Raw genomic sequence first — 20652 nt, forward strand, 5'->3', positions numbered from 1 at the left:
GATGGGCTAGTGACAGGTACTTTGATGGGCTAGTGACAGGTCCTCTTTATTGGGGGGGGGCAATCAGTGTGTTTTGGGGTGCACTGTAATTGGTAACTAGCTGTTACCACAATCTCCTCCACACACAGGATCAGTGTGTGAGGAGGAGAACACGGTGACAGCTAGTTACCGTGTTCTCTGTTGACATTCTGTGACCGGCTGTGATTGACAGCCGTTCCCGTGGTAAAAAGCCAATTTCATTGGCTCTTTACCTAGATCAGGGATGGGCTCTGTCCGATGGACAAGTGTCATCCTCATTGAGGAGATTCTCCCGCATTGAGGAGAGAACGAGTGGCTCGCGCTGGAGCCACTCATGTGATCGGCTGTGATTGACACAGCCGATCACGTGGTAAACAGCCAATTTCATTGGTTATTTACCTTGATCGGGGATGTGCTCAGTCCGAGGGACGAGCCTCATCCCTGATCGCTGTCCGCCCGGATCGACGAGCCCTTCCTGCCGGCGTCATTTTACAATGGCCCGGTATGGAAGTGGTTAAAGTGTTACTAAACCCAGGACCCTGCATTCACTATATCTGGTCTCCCACAGTACACAGGACATAGAAATGCAATTATTTTAGTAAATATAAACTGCTAACTACCTTTTCTCATCAGCAGTTAGAGCAGCCTTATGACTTATATGAGTGTCTGGTTAAAGCTTGTAGAAGGAGTTTTTTATTATCCCACTATTGTCCTACAAGAATGCAGGACCCCCGACCTCTGTCTGGATAGTGCTAATTGGGCCTGTGCTGATCACATGCACCCTCCCAAGAAAAAAAACTCTAGCAATACACACTAAACTGAGCATATGCAGCCTGTCCCTTGGCTCTGTAAATATCAGGTTATTTTTTTGGAGACAGTGGAAGAAGGACAGGATCAGAGAAGATAGGATCGAACAGCCTTTTTACACAATGCAGAGGATAACCCCTTAGGTTCCACAGTGAGTATAACATGCATGCTTTACTGCATATACAGACTGATTTTACTGTTGTGGGTTTAGTAACACTTTAAGTAGTTAATCTAATTACGATGGTGTCATGTAAAGTGAGGTCGTCCTCACAAGGTGTGAACCTGCGGAGCCCTTCTATGACAAATTGGAACAGCCATCCCTACACAGGGGTGAAGTCTTCAATATCACCCTTATATAATGCTATTTTGACATATTTACCTTGGTGATTTGACAACAAATCACTCCGTGTAATTAACCACTTGCCGTCTGCGTACGGTAATAGTACTGCGGCAAAGTGGCTCGTTATCGTCTGACGACGTAGATCTACGTCATCAGACACTCCCTTTTCTTGGCGGCGCGTGCGCGGCGCCGGAGGCTCGCTCCCGCTGTATTCAGTCACAGCGGGAGTCGGGCCAGAGGAGGAGCAGCGGCGATCGCCGCTGCTCTTCCCCGATCGTCGGGGATCTAGTGTGGAGATCCGCCCGCTTGTGTAAACACAAGCGGGCGGATCTCCTAAGTGACAGGCAGGGTCAGATTGCAGGGCTCAGCACACCTCCCCCCACACATGTCAGTAAGCACCAGGCATACATTAACCCCTCTCTCTCCAATAAAATTAACCCCTTCCCTGCCAGTGTCATTTTTACAGTAACAGTGCAAATATATAGCACTGATTACTGCAGTAATGTCACTGGTAACCCCAAAAGTGTCAAAAATGTCAGTCAAAGGTCCGATCTGTCCGCCGCAATGTCGCAGTCCCGCAAAAAAAAATCGCAGATCGACGCCATTACTCGTTAAAAAAAAAAAAACACCAAAAAAAAACAAATTGGCCAAAAATTAAAAAAAATTTTGATTTTTACATTTTTTTGGGGGGGAATTTCATATAAAAAAATGTGAAAAATATTGTTGTTTTTTCAAAATTTACGCTCTTTTTTTGTTTATAGCGCAAAAAGTAAAAATCGCACAGGTGATCAAATACCACCAAAAGAAAGCTCTGTTTGTGGGAAAAAAAGGACGTACATTTCGTTTGGGTATGGCATTGCACGACTGCGCAATTGTCAGTTAAAGTCGCACAGCGCCGAATCGCAAAAAGTGGCCCAGACGTAAGACAGCAAAATCCTCTAGTGGTAAAGTGGTTAAAACAATTAGCAAATGTAAGGCGTGGCACCATTGCCATGGAATTAAATAAATTAGAATAACTTATTTTCACACACCTTCACATCTTCTGTCATGATTTGAACAATCATTCAATTTATTAAAGGTACTTATATAGTGCCTTCAATTTACATATCTCTTCACATATACAGTATATTGCACATTCACATCAGTCCCTGCCCTCAAGGACTTTTTACAGGATCCAGTTAACCTACCAACATGTCTTTGGAGTGTGGGAGGAAACCTACGCAGGCACAGGGAGAACATATAAACTCTGTGCAGGTACTGTCATGATTGGGATACGAATCGGCAACCCTAGTGCTGATAGGCAGAAATGCTAACCACTTTTTTCCATTTCAAGGCACAGAATTGGATTAGGGTGACTAAGTTTTCCATGTGTTACTGGCTATAAATCCTAGGTATATTTCTGATATAGACATAGAAGAAATGGCCGCACTCTGAATAACATCAAGATTCTGATTTATTGGACGAACATCCCAGTGTAGCAAACAATAACAGGTAGACCTGTTTCACACACTAACAGGTGCGCTTATTCCTTATTTAGTAATGAATAAGCGCACCTGTTAGTGTGTGAAACGCGTCTACCTGTTATTGTTTGCTACACTGGGATGTTCGTCCAATAAATCAGAATCTTGATGTTATTCAGAGTGCGGCCATTTCTTCTATGTCCATTGAGTGGGGAGGCGTGCCGAGGCGGGCACCCATTACATCATTAGGCTTCTGACTTCACCTGGAGCAGTGAGCTTTCTTCTTGTTTCTATATTTCTGATATATTCTTGTTTGAACTGAATAAGTCAGTTGGATGAGTAGTGAAATGTTTACAATATTGCAGTACAAGTCCAGTTGAAGACAACTAACCACTATTAGCTGATAATAGGCTAAAAAGAATTTAGTACCTTTTAAATCTGAATATGAAGACATATTTGAGGCATCCATGACAACCATCTTCTTCAATCAGATCTAACTATTTGTCAAAGATCCACTTATTTATAGCACCTTTGAACTTTTTTGGATGGAACAAGGTGACAGATCAATCCACAATCAGTATAGCTGACAGTCTCCTTGTTCTGACATTAACCCAACTTATTCACCATGTAATGATCACATCAAGTGTCATTAGGAAGATTAAATCTTCCATTACGCTCAGCTTTCTTTCTATATACACAGCCCCTGTTCAATTCCCTGAATCTCATTTATATAAATATTTAATAATATGCCTGTCCTTGCCTTGTTGAACAGAGGAAGTGTTTATTATGCTCCACTCTTTACAAAAGCGTTTTTATGTGATGGAAAAGGTATAAGGATGTCTTCCTCATTCACGTACAACACAAAGCCCGGTATTAAGGATAATGAGGACAGATGGTTCTGTATAAGTCTTTGTTTGTCATCGCTGAAATGTCACAAAGGATTTAAAGCAGCTTTTAAGTGGTGTGCCAGCCTGTAATTTCATTTATATCAATTTGGGCCTGTGTTATTCATGTCATCCGTAGCCTTGCGTCTGGTCGGCTAATTCCCCAAATACTGCAGTCTACATGGTAGCCTGGTGAAAGTGCTGTAACCAGTCAGAGCAGAAATCAGAAGTAAACTCACACAGAGCTCTAGGCAGGTTTTCAAATGATATTTTCTTTAATGGAATTCAGGCAGATTCATGGGACACATTCCAAACACAAAGCTTTCTTAAAAGCTGAAACATTCCATCTTGTCATTTACACTACAGGCAGGAAAGGCTGCTTAAGGCTGAATATCAATAATCCTGCAAACCCTTTTAGTTTACATGCCAAATATTTTACAGCCCCATATATGCAAATGTTATCAGCATTAGACCAAACTGCTTAAAGGAAAAGTAGAGTGTATTATGCATAATGTACATTTTGTAGATATTTATGTAACATTTTACAGACTTATCAGTACTTCTTCTAGTAGTCATCTCCGGATCAATCTGGAATGCCAAGATGAAATCAATCTACATAAAGGCTTATGTATGCGAAGTGTGCTAACAAAAACATTTCTTGTTCTTCAAAGCAACCAATCTAAATACTTGTTTTGACTCTCATTTTAACTCTGTACTGCCAAAATGACCGCTGAAAGTTGATTGGGCAGTGAGATGAGATATATTCTTGTAATTATACTTTTCCTACATAACTCACATAAAAAGACTAAGACTAGATTCACATCGCTTGATGCATTTTTCCGGCTTGTTTTGTGGTGCATTTTGCATTTTTAAACCCTTGTTTTCGTGCATTTTGCGTTTTGTGGGCTTGGAATCCGGCTGCCTTAAGAACTGAGAGTCATCAGCTGTCATTGGGCTTCCCTGCTGACAGCTGAATGTAACAAAAAGAATTGCCAGACAAAAAAAAACAGCGTGGGCCCCACCAATGCATACCAGGCCCTTCGGGTCAGGTATAGGTTAAGAGGGAAACCCTCTTAATTGCCGTGGGGTCCCCCCCGACATCCATACCAGACACTTATCTGAGCATGCAGATCCGGAAAGGGAGAGGACAAGCGAGCGCCCCCTCCCCACTCCTGAACCATACCAGGCCACATGCTCCCAACATGGGATGGTGCATTGGGAGGGGGGAACTCTGCCCCCCCTACCCCAAAGCACCTTGTCCCAATGTTGATGGGGACAAAGGCTTCTTCCCCATAACCCTGGGCTGCAGTTGCCCCAAAGCAAGCCCCCTATGTTGAGGGCATTTGGCCTGAAATTGTCCCGAAGGGGGGATGCTTGATCGTTCCCTCCCTTTCCTGACCTGCCTGGCTGCATGTTCGAAAAGGGCGTTGTATGGATCTGGGGGGGGGAACCTACGTCCTTTTTTTTCACTTATTTGTTTTGCCGGCAATTCTTAACGATGCCGCAGCCGGCTTCCTGGCCCGCTCCCTAACAACCAGCTATATACAGTGTGTTTAAAGGAAGAAAAAACACAAAATGCAAAACGCTTCAAAAAATGCAACACTTGCATTTCTGGTGTGGCTCCATTGAAGTCTATTACACACAAAAAGAAATCTGCAGCAGGAAAAAAAGTCCCTGACCCTCTCCAAAAATGCACCATCTGAAAAACGCATAGATGCGAACGTGTACCATAGAGAGCACCATGTTAAATAGACTGTAGTGCGCTTTTAAAATGCAAAACACACCAAAAAACACAAATTGCTAATTGTATGACCCAACCTACCAGAAAGCCAGGACTAGAACAATGGTTCTCACCATCAAAACAAGTAAGTAAGGCCATTTATATGGTGCTTTGTTGCCACCTTGTTTGTTATGTCAAATATAAATTCAATAAATATAATAAAAATGAAGTAAGTGAATCAAAAAATTGCAGCGCTAAAAAATTAAAAATTGTGTGCATGTCCTTTTAACCACTTGCCGACAAGCCGCCACAGATATATGGTAGCAGGTCGGCAGGTTCCCGCAAATCGCTGTACCTGTACGCCAGTTCGGGGGAACGCTCCTGGGGGTGCGCGCGCCCACTCGCCAGTGGGGAAGCCGATCCACGGAGCCAGCAGCCGCAATTGCCGCCGGGCACCCGCAATCACTCCCTGTGAAGAGAGAATGGCGGTCTGCTGTTGTAAACATAGCAGACCGTTGTTCTATCTGGAATCAATACAGAGCTCCTGTGTTCCTCCTATTTAGGAACACAGGTCTCTGTTTTGATTTCACAAGCCAATCCCCCCCACAGTTTTAAAAGAAACACCCCCCCTAGGCTCACATTTAACCCTTTGATCGCCCCTTCCCTGCCAGTGTCATTATTATAGTAACAGTGTATATTTTTAGCACTAACTACTGTAATAATGTCACTGATCCTCCCAAAAGTGTCAAAAATGTCAGTTAGAGATCCAATCTGTGTGCCGCAATGTCGCAGTACAACTAAAAACCGCTGATCGCCCCCATTACTAGTAAAAAATCAAAAATAAATACAAATGACATAAATCTTTCCCCTAGTTTGTAGACGTGATAACTTTTGCACAAACCAATCAAAATACGCTTATTGAGATTTTTTTTTTTTACCAAAAATATGTAGCAGAATACAAATTGGCTCAAAATTATGAAAAAAAATTAGATTTTAAATTTTTTTTATTGGGAATGTTATATAGCAGAAAGTGAAAAATATATATATTTTTTTCAGAATTGTCGCTCTTTTTTTGTTTTTAGCGCAAAAAATAAAAATCACAGAGGCAATCAAATACCACCAAAAGAAAGCTCATTTTGTGGGAAAAAGAACATCAATTTTACTTGGGTACAGCGTTGCACGACCGAGCAATTGTCCGTTAAAGTAACGCAGTGTCGATTTGCAAAAAATGGCCTGGTCATTAAGAGGGCAAAACCTTCTGGTCCAGAAGTGGTTAAGAAAATCACTGCAAAGGGATTCCAGTGCCATGAGAATGTCTGCCTCTCCTTGGCCTCCTAGACATAATGGGAAGGTGCCTTTTTACAAAATGTAATAGAGATGTAGAAATGTGTACGTGGATGCACTTTAATCAATGGAAAGTGGTGTTTATTCACCTAACAGTGAGTAACCCATCCCACCTTAAAGGGACAGCCGAACTCTCATGAGACAAGTTCGGCTATCCCTTTACTGTCTTTTTTGTGAATGTCTGCACAGCTGTGTGCTGGTTGAAGGCCGGCTCTCTGCCTCCGGAGAGTATTGCTCACTGGGACCTCAGAGCTTCACAGAAACAAAGTTGCCTTAGTTGATCATCTTCACTGTAAGTAATTTTATGTGTGTAGTTTAATACATTTTATATACTGCACTATGAGAGGCAGGGGAGGGCTGGCAGCCTTAGGCCTGGGGGGCAAGTCCAGTCAAGTGGCCTATTGAACCATGGAATCAGCTCACCATCCATGCCCACCTGGTTTTGGACTGACAGCTGTATACAGTGTCTGGCCCCAACATTAATCCAGCCCTGAGTGCAGTTTTTACCACTTTTCAGAGTGGCCCGGGGGCCAATTGCCACCCTGCCCCCCTTGCCAGTCCTCCCCTGATGAGAGGCATCTGCTTTTCCTTTCCCATATACATTTTTTGGGAGCACTGTTATAATTTAATTGATTCACTATAATGTGCTAGTATGCATAGCATACTAGCACATTATGTAAAACTTATCTGAAAATGAAGTACTCCAGTGATGCGATATCACCGCAGGAGGACGCTTCCATCTTCATCCGTCTTCCTTCTGGGTCCGCGGAATTCACGTGTGTAACTGGCCGGAGTCGCAATGCCTTTACTCCCACGTATGTGCGGCGGAGCCACCATTTACAGCACAGGTGGTCGTTCCCTCAGAGCGTATGCGCCGATGATGTAAGCAGTTGCATATATATATAGTAAATATCTCCTAAACTGTGCACATTTAGGGGATATTTACAATATCTAAAGGTAAAAATCAAAGATGGAAGTTTGCTTGCTAAGAAGATGGCTATGTGGTTGGTATTTTGGTAGGGAAACATGTTGGAGGGTGCTTTGGTGTAGAGGATAAAATGCTAGTCAGTTACACCACTTACATTAGTTCTTACTCCTTGGAGCCCCACAATGAAAACTACCAGCACCAGGCTTCCGGTAATGAAGGTAAATGTACTGTTCCACACAAGATGTAATGACATGTTCACTGCTTTGCACTTTCTACTTAACAGTTCTACTTTAGCCACACATTTTTCAGCTTGTATGCTCCTTGCCAAAATAGTATTCAGCTGCATATGACCATGTCATAATGTTATCCTTTTTTGCACAGGTCTAAACTAGCAATCTATCATACCCTGCGTTTTCTACGGCTGCCTCCAAGTCAAGCATATCACATATTACTCTTCCTAACTTTTTTTTTTTAATCTACCTTAAGTACTTTGTTTCATAGTCACATTTGTTTTTCATTAATAGGAGGTCTTCTTATACAATGAAATAAACAAACTAATGGTCCATAATAGTTGAACTCGGTCTGCCTTCCTCCCTACCTTCACTCCCTCTAAGTAATCTCAGAGTTTAAAAAAATATGGTAATCTCCTGTCATGCCAATTCTGCATGATGCCACCGTCCTTCCAGGAGGATCCCTGGGAAAAGCAAAGCAGGCCAAATCTAATGAAAGTTATACAGAGAAAGGCGCTTCTAAGTGCAGTATGTCAGCAATTTTATTAAAAGGCAATGGTTAAAGACACTTACAGGATTACAGCATAAATAGGCTCATTAATGTATGAAGTCCTCCTGAGATGATCTTCCCTGTCACTGTGCAGACCAGCAGATGCAGAAACCAAGGGTCTGGAGGAGCAAGATGGGATTGCTCTTCCAGACCCTCAGTTCCTGCAGCTGCTACTTAGAAGCACCTTTCTCTGCTTATCTGTGTCTATCCAGAGATTGCTTCTCTCCTGTAAGTGCTGTTTGAGTGCCTGTCAGCTTGCTATCCTTGGATGATCCTGAATGTATATAGAAAATGAAGGACCCTTCTAGTAGAAGCGCTTCTACTTACCAATCTCCAAATCTCATGATAAAATACTTTGGTCACTTGCAAGAGTGCCTCAATTTTTGGCTGCTGTGTATTCCCCAGCTTCTTTGCCCAGGTGTTGTGGCTGGAAAATGGATAAATCCAACTTCCTTCTTTACAGGCAAATTTTGCACCTACTAACAGCAGGAGAATTTTATACTGGTTATACAAGTTTTTTGGGGTTGGACAAAAAAGGGAGTCCTCCCCCTTACTTCCACCCTCCTTCCTTGTCAGAATACATGGATCAGAGCTGCAGCCATTGCCTGAAAGGGCTGATCAAATGCTGGATATCCAGCATGGCTGCTCGACAGAAGCCGGTTGTTAGACCAGCTTCTGTTAAACAGTCAGTGGTACTCACGGACCAAAAGTCAGCTGGCGCCTGCTGAACCGGCTGATTTTCGGTCTGTGTATACCCTACTTTACAGGGAATGGGTGCCCAGACAATATAAGCAGACCTTGCATTGTACTGCAGGTTCTGCTTTAAGCAAGCAAATCTGACTGCAATTTATAGTATGTAATAGTAAACCATTTATCTTTAAAGTTTGTGGACCATAATAATTTATAATGCATAATTGCTAGAATCACATCTATGGGCTGATTTTATTACTAGTATATTTTATATACAGTATATATTATTTTTACATTTTTGTTTAATACAAAATATTATATGTAAAACATATATGTAAAATGTATAGCCATTTACTTCACTATTCAAAGGAGCCCTAATGTTTTATTATCTACTGTATATTTTCTAGTTTTTACTGGTGGCTGGAAAATCAATAGTACTTTGCTGGAAATAAATAGGCACTTTGCTATCTTGAAATCCATGGATCCATGAAGGTTGGTGATGGATGTGGAGCAAGTCAAAGCAAAGCTTGCATGAAATCCTATTTGGTAGCCTTTGCTACCTACTCCCTATAGATGAAAGTCAATGAGATGTTGCATTTTTTTTTAGTACTTCTCATTTTTGAAAGCAGAATGAAAGCTGAGATTTTATGATCTCCCCATTAGCATAAAGAAACAGAATTGTCAGATGTGAATATACAAATCAGGACAGACCTTCTCTTTTTGTATTCTACACACATTATCCTTGCCTGCTGCGTATTTATTAAGAATCACCTTTTCCAAGTCAATTGTTTGTCAATACGATACTGTACCTAAGCAGTTGTCAAGGTCTTACCTTGCCTTCCTGTTGGCAGTCATCTTGGACACGTGCAGACTGCTGTTTCCTAAAAACTCTGTTTGCATCATCATTTGGCGTCGTTTAGTGATGATGTTGCACACCTGACTATATATATCACCTGAGGGCTTGCAGTCCTTGCCCTTGTGTTTGTGCTCAAAGGTGCATCAATGCTAGCAGTCTTCTGTTCTCTGTGTTCCTCCATGCATGACCTGGCTTGGCTGATGACTTTCCTGGCTCTCTATTCCGCATCGGCAGAAGACCCTGCATCAGCAGACAATCTGGCATCGGCAGACTACCCGCTACTGGACTTGACCCCGGCTTGGAATACTACCCGCTTCTAGACGTGATCTTGGCTTGGATGACTGCCCCCTTCTGGACTTGACCCTGGCTGTTCTTGATTTCGCTCCTCACTCTTGCTTTGCATTTATTGTTGTTGCCCTAACTTTTCTGCAAGAACAGTAAATATTCATTGTGCATATTAGTTAAACTGACACTAAACAATGTCCTTATTCTCCAAAAATAAACCATACACATCCACTTCTTAATCTAAACTAAAGTAATCTATGTTTCATTAAATCATTTCTTACTGTGTTTTCCTTCCTCTTGGTATTGTCCTCTATGAGCTCCCAAACTTCTGATCCTCACTTCTGTTTGTTTAGAGCAAGTAGTGTAAACTAGTCATGTGAACTACACATCCCACAGTCCATTAGTCCCTAGAACATTTTGGGAGTGAGCAAGAGGTGCTACATTCCTACTTACAGTGGAATCATGGAAAATGAATGTAGACACAAAAGCAGGAAGTTGGATCCCAGTAGGCAAAAAAATGTGTATATTTAAAGGAAGCTAAGAGCAGGGCCACCAATAAGGGGGTACCATTGATCTTCCTGTACAGGGTCCTGGCCCCATCAGGTCAGCAGGGGGACCTGGGCAGTTGACAAGTAGAAGGGAGTGGATCCTGGTCAGGAAGGGGCAATCATTGCTATCTGGGGCAATCACAGGAACTAATTCCCTGTAGTTCTCCCCTGTAGCAACTGAAAGCTTTCAGCTGCTGCAGGGGGGGGGGACTACAAGGGATCAATTCCTGTAATTGCTACCCCTGCCACACTGATAACCACTTGCTGTTCAGGTTCTCCTTCCTTTTGCTGTCTGCTTCCCCTCCTCTCCCTCTTGCTACCTACTGTGGGGTACAGGGGATAATTTCAGGATGAAGAGTGGGGTTTACTTACTGTGTTCATTCATAATTGAAGAATAGTACACTGTGTTTACTATGCTTCAGTTTGTGAATGAACAGGAAGCACTGTACAGAGCTATTCCTGTCTAAAAAATAGTTGCACTATGTGAAGAATTCATAAACGACCAAAGAAATGTGTAGGGAAAATAAAATATGTCCAAAGTAAAACAATATATCAAGTCCACAGGTGTAAAACAATATATCAAGTCCACAGATGTGTTCAGATTGTATCTAATCCAAAGTGTGTGTTATTGAAAATACACAGTGATGTCTGTGTAAAAAAAAAAAAAATTGATGAACAAAAATAAATAAATACAAAATTAAACAATACATCAATTCATAGATATCCATACGAGCTGCTGTAACCAAATTTGATCTGTGAGCCCACCACCTAGGCAACTCAAGCTGCTATGTTTTACTTTGGGCATGCAGTGTCCTGGATCTCCATCCTTAAATCTGTGAAAACAATGAATAGCCTTCCCTGCATCTGTGAGGATAATGGTCGGGCGGTGAGCTGTGAGTTCTCTTTTGTTGATGAGTAAAAAGCCCTGGGTTAACCCTCTACATCATGCCACATGAAAGTTTTTGGGCAAGCTGACGATCATGGAAGGAAAAAGAGAATGACACATGTTCCCTCATACCCAGAAGTATTTTATAAACTTCTGTTTGAAAACTACAGAACCAACAGGAGAAATGAGGGAAGTAAGTAATGTAGAGAGTCAGCCTGGGGCAGGGTCAAGTGAGGGTTAACTAAAGAGGGTTGTTACTTTCATTTTAGACCTGTTTATTAGTTAGCTGGTCTGAAAGTGTCAGTGGAGCTATTTGCTAGGAGTGAGAGAGAAATCAGCATGCTGTGAGGAAAGCTCCATTGTTGGACTGTGACCTGCTGGGTGAGCCAAACCATATGAAACAATGTAGCTCTGATTAGTCCTGTGAACTATTGCCTGTAAGCCTGACCGCTGCAGAACTTGAACTGTACCGGTGTGTGCAACTGTGTTACAAATCAAGCCTGTTGTTTCTTCTTGTTTGTTTGCCATTTGGCTTACATGTGGTCCCAGCCACCTTCCAGAGGGCCATGGAGTTAGTTCTGGAACCCCATAAGGAATTCTCAGTAGTCCACCTTGAGGACATCATCGTCTTTAGTCAGGACTGGGAGAGTCTCTTACAGAAAGTCCAGTTAGTCTTGGATGCGCTCCGAAGTGCAGGGTTCATCGTGAACCCAGAAAAAACAAGATGGTTGGAGAAGGCCTGATATTTGGGTTATATTGTGCAAAAGAAAATAAACAGCACAATTAAATATAAAGTAATGCAGTGCTCAGACCCAACGTATTGGGACAAAATAAATCCAAAGTGTGCTAGTATACAGCAGCTATATAGAGCCTCCCTCACTGGCGGGAGTAAGAAACTATAAAAAAAAAAATAAATACAGCGTTATATAAATTCAATAATCAATAAAGTGACAATGTGCATCATAAAAATAAATCTTTCCTTTAAAGTGCAATGTATTAAGTGTCCATAAAGTGCAATCCAAAATAAAGTGCATAAAAGGTTCAATAAACATGGATCAAGGCGTGAGGAAAAATCAATCAAAAAGTGCTTTATAGATGTCTCACGGATCCCCTACATTTCTTCCTGCAGTGGAGGGGGGATTTGTTCGTCTATATGCCGTCCCGCTGCCCCTCCTATCTAGGTGTACAGGGGTGAGGCATGGGCCCCCCGGAGCATGGGGTTGGACTGAGTCACAGCGGTGGTGGTAGTGATGGGGGGATGGAATGTGATGAGTGACAGCGGTGATGGGGCAATGGAATAAGTGGCAGTGGTAAAGGAATGGCATGAGTGGCAGTGGTGGGGGGGGGGGGAATAGGATCAGGGGAAGCAGTAGTGGTGGGGTAGATGGAATGGGATGAGTGGCAGTGGTGGTTACATAGTTACATAGTTACATAGTTAGTGAGGTTGAAAAAAGACAACAGTCCATCCAGTTCAACCTATGATGTGTGTGTGTGTTTGCTGTTAACCGTACATTGTATACCCCTGTATGTTGTGGTCTCTAAGGTGCCCATCTAATAGTTTTTTGAAACTATCAATGCTCCCTGCTGATACGACTGCTTGTGGAAGAGAATTCCACATCCTTACTGCTCTCACAGTGAAGAACCCCTTACGCATTTTAAGGTTAAACCGCCTTTCCTCTAGTTTTAGTGAGTGGCCACGTGTCTTATTGTATTCCCTTACTCTGAATAGTTTGTTCCTTATGCTAGGGTCACCAGTACAGTATTTGTATATTGATATCATATCCCCCCTCAATCTTCTCTTCTCCAGAGAGAACAGGTTCAGTGCCTGTAGCCTCTCCTCATAGCTGATTTCCTCCATTCCCCTAATTATTTTTGTTGCCCTTCTCTGGACTCTTTCCAGTTCCAGCACATCCTACCTGAGGACCGGTGCCCAGAACTGGACAGCATACTCCAGATGTGGCCGGACCAGGGTCTTGTAGAGTGGAAGAATAATCTCTTTATTTCTGGAGTGAATCCCCTTTTTTATACATCCCAGTATTCTGTTGGCTTTACTTGCAGCAGCTTGGCATTGCATGCCACTGCCAAGCCTGTTGTCTACCAGTACCCCCAAGTCCTTTTCCATCCTAGACTCACCCAGAGGTTCCCCCCTTGTGAGTAGCTTGCTTTCTGTTTTTTGGCCCCCAAGTGCATTACTTTACATTTTTCAACATTAAACCTCATCTGCCATGTAGTTGCCCACCCCGTTATTTTGTTCAGGTCCGTTTGTAAGGTTTCTACATCCTGCATAGAAGATAATGGCATGCCTAGTTTAGTGTCATCTGCAAATACTGAGATTGTACTAGATATCCCCTCCTCTAGATCATTTATGAATAAATTAAACAGGATTGGTCCCAGGACCGAACCCTGGGGGACCCCACTTTCCACACCCGCCCAATCCGAATACTCCCCATTAATCATCACCCTCTGGACTCTCCCCTGGAGCCAGTTCTCTATCCAGGTACTCACCTTATGGTCCATACCTACCTTCCTTAGTTTGTACAGTAAGCGTTTGTGGGGAACGGTGTCAAAGGCCTTTGGAAAGTCCAGATACACCACATCCACAGGCTTACCTTTATCTAGGTGGCAGCTCACTTCGTCGTAGAAGGTTAATAGATTGGTTTGGCAATGGTGGTGGTAGTGGTGGGGGTATGGGATGAATGGCAGTGGTGGGGGGAAAGGATGGGATGAGTGGCAGAGGTGATGGTGGGATGAAATCAGTGGCAGGGGTGGTGGTGGGACAGGATCAGTGGCAGCAGTGGTGGGATGGAATGAGTGGTGGTGGTAGTGGATGGGATGAATGGCAGTGGTGGTGGGGAGGATAGGAACAGTGGCAGTGGTGGTGGGGGAGATTGGGTCAGTAGCAGTGGTGGTGGGATGGGATCAGTGTCAACTTTGGTGGTGGGATGGAATCAGTGGCAGTGGTGATGATGGGATGGAATCAGTGGCAGGGGTGGTGGTGGGATGGAATCAGTGGCAGGGGTGGTGGTATAGGATGAGTGGGGGGAATGGGATGGGATGAGTGGCAGCAGTGGTGGTGGGTGGGATCAGTGGTGGTGGGGGGAATGAGATCAGTGGCAGCTGTGGTGGTGGTGGGTTTGGATCAGTGGCAGCTGTGGTGGGATTGGATCAGTGGCAGCTGTGGTGGGATGGGATGAGTGGCAGTGGTGATGCTGATGGGGGTGGGCAGCAGGGGTGGTGGTGAAGGGGGTGGGATCAGTGGCAGTGGGTAGGGGGTGGGATCAGTGGAGTGGCAGCGGCGGTGGTGGTGAGGGGGGTCGGATCAGTGGCAGCAGTAATGGTGGTAAGGGGGGTGGGATCAGTGGCAGCAGTGATGGTGGTGAGGGGGGTGGGATCACTGGCAGCGGTGGTGGTGAACGGGGTGGGATCAGTGGCAGAGGTGGTGAGAGGGGGTAGGATTAAAGACAGCGGTGGTGGTGAGGGGAGGTAGGATTAGAGGCAGTGGTGGTCGTGAGGGGGATAGGATTAGTGACAGCAGTGGTCGTGAGGGGGGTGGGATTAGTGACAGCGGTGGTGGTGAGGGGGTGGGATTAGTGACAGCGGTGGTGGTGAGGGGGTAGAATTAGTGGCAGTGGTGGTGGTGAGGGTGGTGGGATTAGTGGCAGTGGTGGTGGTGAGGGGGTGGGATTAGTGACAGCGGTGATGTATCTTCCCCCCACCACCGCTGCCTCTTATTGATTCCCCCCCCCACCACAGATCCAATTTATATCTGTTGTTGAGGTAATGGGGGGGAATAGGGATGACATCTGTGATGTGGGGGGGGGTCAGTAAGAGGCAGCTCCGCCTCCCCTCAGCGGTCGACCACCCCCCCCAAAACAGCCCGAATGGACGAACGGACAGACAAACGGACTGACAGACTGGTGGCCGGGGGGCGGGCCACCCCACAATGGCGGAGCTCCAGGCCCCAGTCACAATGGCTACTGCTGCGACTCTGGTAGTTCCGCCACTGTTCAAAGGAAATGATGTACTACCTCAGTTGTATTTTACAAAACAGAATCAGTAAACTAAGTTCTTGTTCCAATAAGTTGTCTGTGTCATTTACTTGGGATGGAGAAAGTAAGTGTAATTTGTTGTCCAAAGACACAGAGAAACGTTGAGTAAGTCAAAGTTATCCCTCTGGGTTATGAACAAACAAACCTTTATGGTTAAGAAGAAGAGTGTATAACAAGGTAACTCTTAATGGTATGTGAAGAGACACATAAGAAATAGAAGCAGCCAGCTAGTAGAGGAAGCAGTGACAGTGGCAGGAGATGAAGGTCCTGGTAGTGAGTGGTAGCTTAACACTTGAAAAACCTCACTTAGTGGCAGGGTCTCTATGTTAGAGCCTGTGGGTCACAATGTGCAAGGCCTTGAGAAGTGAAGTATGGTTGTTTCCCCTGTGCCTATGACCATGATACACTTAAAGATACAGGGCACAATTCACTAAGCAATGTTTTACCACATCCAAGTATGCGGTAAAATAACGCACAATGTTCAGAAAAAAAAACGTGTAATTCACAAAGAAACTCTCCTTATAATCTTGCATGCGCTGTCTTTCCGAAGTATGCCTTAAATACTACATGAAACCATGATATGATGCTTTTCCAAAAAGTGTAAGGCAGCCAGCAGTTTAATCATGGCTGGTATGGCATGGCTTCTCTGTGTAAGGGCTAAAGGTACCCTATGAGTTGGGTATAAAGCTCCATGATAACTGGCATGGATAACCTGAACTGCTTGGATAATCTGAACTTCTGCAGGGTATTATCATCCGTGAATTGATCCAGCAGTTTAACCACTTCTGGACGGGAAGATTTTCCCCCTTAAAGAGGTCGCAAACCCTCTTTTAGAACTTGTACCTATCGATAAGCCTTTAATAATGCTTACCTTTAGGTACTGTAAATATCTCCTAAACTTGCACCGTTTAGCAGATATTTACTTTTAATGCAGCCGATGACGTCATTGGCGCATGCGCTCTGAAGGAACGGCCACCTGTGCCGTTCCTTCGGAGTCCTATACTTTGAACGGCAGCTCTCGCGCGGCCGTCCTATCACTGAGCGGGCGGCACTGCGGGCTTTGTTCTAAGGTAAGTATTTCATAATGAGCTAGTATGTGATGCATATGTCTTACAGGGTTTTTTTTTTTTTTCATTTTTTTTATGGGGGTATTTATTTCCTCTTTAATGACCAGGCCATTTTGTGCGATTCGGCACGGCATTATTTTAATAGACCATTGCGTGTTTGTTCGAGTCTGTACCCAAATTAAATTGATGTCCTTTTTTTCCCACAAAGAGAGCTTTCTTTTGGTGGTATTTGATCACATGTGGGATTTTTATTTTTTGTGCTATAAACAAAAAACTATTCTGCAAAAAACAATATTTTTCACTTTCTGTTATATAACATTCCCAAAAAAAAAATAAAAAATCAAATTTGTTCATCATTTTAGGCTAATTTGCATTCTGACACATTTTTGGTAGAAAAAAAATCCCAAAAGGCGTATTTTGATTGGTTTGTGCAAAAGTTATCGCATCTACAAACTAGGGAAAAGATTTATGTCATTTTTCTTTATGTAATTTCTTTTACTAGTAATGGTGGTGATCAGCGATTTTTAGCGGTACTGCGACATTGCGGCGGACAGATCGGACCCCTAACTGACATTTTTGACACTGTTGGGGGGGACCAGTTACATTACTACAGTAAGCAGTGCTAAAAATATGCACTGTTACTGTAAAAATTACACTGGCGGGGAAGGGGTTAACCCAGGGGCGATCAAAGGGTTAAATGTAAGCCAAGGCATGTTTTCTAACTGTGGGGGAGGGGGGGTGGGCTTATGGAATCAACACAGAAACCTGTGTTTCTAAATAGGAGTAACACGGGAGCTCTGCATTGATTCCTGAGAGAATAACGGTCTGCTGTGTTTACAACAGCGGATCGCCGTTCTCTATTCACGGGGAGCGATCACGGGTGCCCAGTTTGTCCTATAGATCAGCTTCCCCACTGGTGAATGGGTGCGCGAGCGCACCCCCAGGATCGCTAACCGCTGTACAGGTACGGTGATTCGTGGGAACCTGCCTCCCTGCTGCCGTAAATAGGTGGCGGCTGGTCGGCAAGTGGTTAAAATTACCACTTGAGATCTCCTTCTGCATTGCTTTATCCGCTTAAAAACCACCCCACATACATTTACTGTGGCAGGGCGGCCATTAAGCACAAAATTACATACCTGTGCATGATTTCTTTCAAGGGCTCTGGGGCACGCGTGCGCGCCACCGGAGCCCCGCTCTTGCTGTGATTGGACACAGCGGGAGCCAATCAGCAGACCTGATGTTTGCCAATAACCCACCGATCACTTGGAGAGAGGCAGAACGGCGGTCTGCCTATGTAAACAAGGCAAATCCCCTTTCTGCTAGTAAGGAAGATGGAGATCTTGTGTTTCTGATAAGCAGGAAAACAGATCTCTGTCTTCCTACAATGCAACCATCCCCCACACAGTTATAAAGCACTCCCAGGGAACACATTTAACCATTTGATTGCCCCTGGTGTTAACCTCTTCCCTGCCAGTGTCCTTTCTACAGTGCCAGTATATTTTTTTAAGCACTGATCACTGTATTGATGTCACTGGTCCCCAAAAAGTGTCACTTAGTGTCAGATTTGTCTGCCACAATGTCGCAGTCCGGCTAAAAATCTGTGATCGCCGCCATTACTAGTAAAAAATAAATAAATAAATAAATAAAAAGTCCATAAATCTATCCCATAGTTTGTAGACATTATAACTTTTGCGCAAACCAATCAATAGACACTCATTGGGATTTTTTTTTTACCAAAAACATGTAGCAGAATACATATTGGCCTAAATGGATGAAGAAATTTGATTTTTTATATTTTTTATTGCCTATGTTCTATAGCTGAAATTAAAAACATATTTTTTTTTTCAAAATTGTCAGCCTTTTTTTGTTTTATAACGCAAAAAATAAAAACGGCAGAGGTGATCAAATACCACCAAAAGAAAGCTCTTTTTGTGGGAAAAAGAAAATCAATTTTTTTTTTTGGGTACAGTGTCGCACAACAGCGCAATTGTCAGTTAAAGCAAGCAGTGCAGTATCACAAAAAATGGCCTGGTCATGAAGGGCATAAAACCTCCAGAAGACTGGATCCAAAGGGCTCCATCATCTTTGCTATGCCATCTGCCGGCCTCTAGAAACAACTCCTGAAATCTAGCTGACACCTGCTCTAGCTTGCACTTTCCCACCTATTTTTTAAACCAATCAATGGGGGATCTGACCATTGCCATAGTTATCGCATAGTTATCGCAAGCTTGGGCCAGTACCTAATTACTGCATGCAATTATTTATTTATTTCCCTTTGTGAGTAGACTTTAATGCCATTTTACTTGTTATCTAATGAGCGTTTTTGGTGTTTGCACTAAATATCGCATACAAGTAATAGTGGGTTGATATTTTCATTATCACATTAGTTAAGTGGTCACGTGACTATCATAATGCATGCAATAACCTTTAGCGAATTGTGCCTACAGTGTGAAGAGACAAGCTGGTGGAGTTAGGTGAGCGCTTAGTGCCTTTTTCTCTAAATGACTGTGGAGTCGTGTGTTGGAACAGGTAGATATAGACTATGTAGCCAGTTGAAGAATGAAGAATAGACGCGGTCCTTCTACAGGTGTGTATGGGTTCTGAATTATAATGTGGCCTCCCACTTGAAGTCGTCATCAACCCAAACCGAAGTTGAGTCCAAAGTAAATATACAACAGCTTGTAATTTTCCTTGTGGCCCCTAGGGGGCACTTGCTGATATACTGATCACTAAACAACTTGATTACATCAAAAGCCCCGCCTGCTCAGTGGGTTTCATCACCAAGTTACTTTTTTTCCGGAGCAGCATTAAGTTTTGGCACATTAAAGTATCACTAAACCCACAATACAAAAATAATCCTTAGTGTACTGTATGTAGTATTGCATGCATGTCATAGTCACCCAGGCACCAAAGTGGTTAATCCTATATTGTGTAAAAAACCTGGTTGATCCTGCGGTTCTCTGTCCCTCCTTGCTGTCTATGTCCCCACTGCAGCTGACGATTCTGTAGATCCACTGTTGGCAAGCACGTACACATAATCTGCTTTCTGTGTGTCTCAATGTAGGGCATTTTCAGATGTCACGTAAACAAAGTGAAAGAGATTAGCAATCATGTGTAACACTGCCCATGTTATTGCTGAATACTAATAATGTTTGTATTTCTTGTGTGTTTTTTTGATGATTTTCACAAATATGACTCAGCAAAGCACCAATTAGTGCTGTGCAGACTTGGGGTCACAGTGAAGGCCCCCTCTGTATTAACCACTTGCCAACCGCCCGCCGCAGATATACTGAGTGAACTGACATATGGGTACGTAGGTTAGTGGGAGTGCTCCTGGGGGCATATGCACCACCGGAGGTGCGCATGCTCCCATTAGGCAGCGAGGAAGACGATCCAACGGGCACCCTTGATCGCTCCCCATGGAGAGAGAACCATGATCTGCTGTTGTTAACACAGCAGACCGTTGTTCTCTCTGGAATGAGCACAGAGCGCCTGTGTTCCTCCAATTTAGTATCACAGGTCTCTGTGTTCATTTCACAAGTCCCTCCCCTATACAGTTAGAAAACACCCCCTAGGCTCACACCTAACCCTTTCTCACCCTGGGTTAACCCTTTCCCTGCCAATGTCATTATTACAGTAAAAGTGCATATTTTTAGCACTGCTTACTGTAGTAATGTCACTGGTCCTCCCAAAAGTGTCAAAAATGTCAGTTAGGGGTCCGATCTGTCCACCTCAATGTCGCAGTCCCGCTAAAAGACGCTGATCGCTACCATTACTAGTAAAAAGAAACATTTAAAATAAAAATGACATAAATCTTTCCCCTAGTTTGCAGATGCAATAACTTTTGCGCAAACCAATCGATATACACTTATTGGGATTTTTTTTTTACAAAAGCAGACTACAAATTGGTCTAAAATGATGAAAAAATTAGATTTTTACATTTTTTTTATTGGGAATGTTATATAGCAGAATGTGAAAAATAATTGTTTT

Source organism: Pelophylax lessonae, assembly GCF_965119305.1.
Source record: "Pelophylax lessonae genome assembly, chromosome: 1".
NCBI classification, from domain to species: domain Eukaryota; kingdom Metazoa; phylum Chordata; class Amphibia; order Anura; family Ranidae; genus Pelophylax; species Pelophylax lessonae.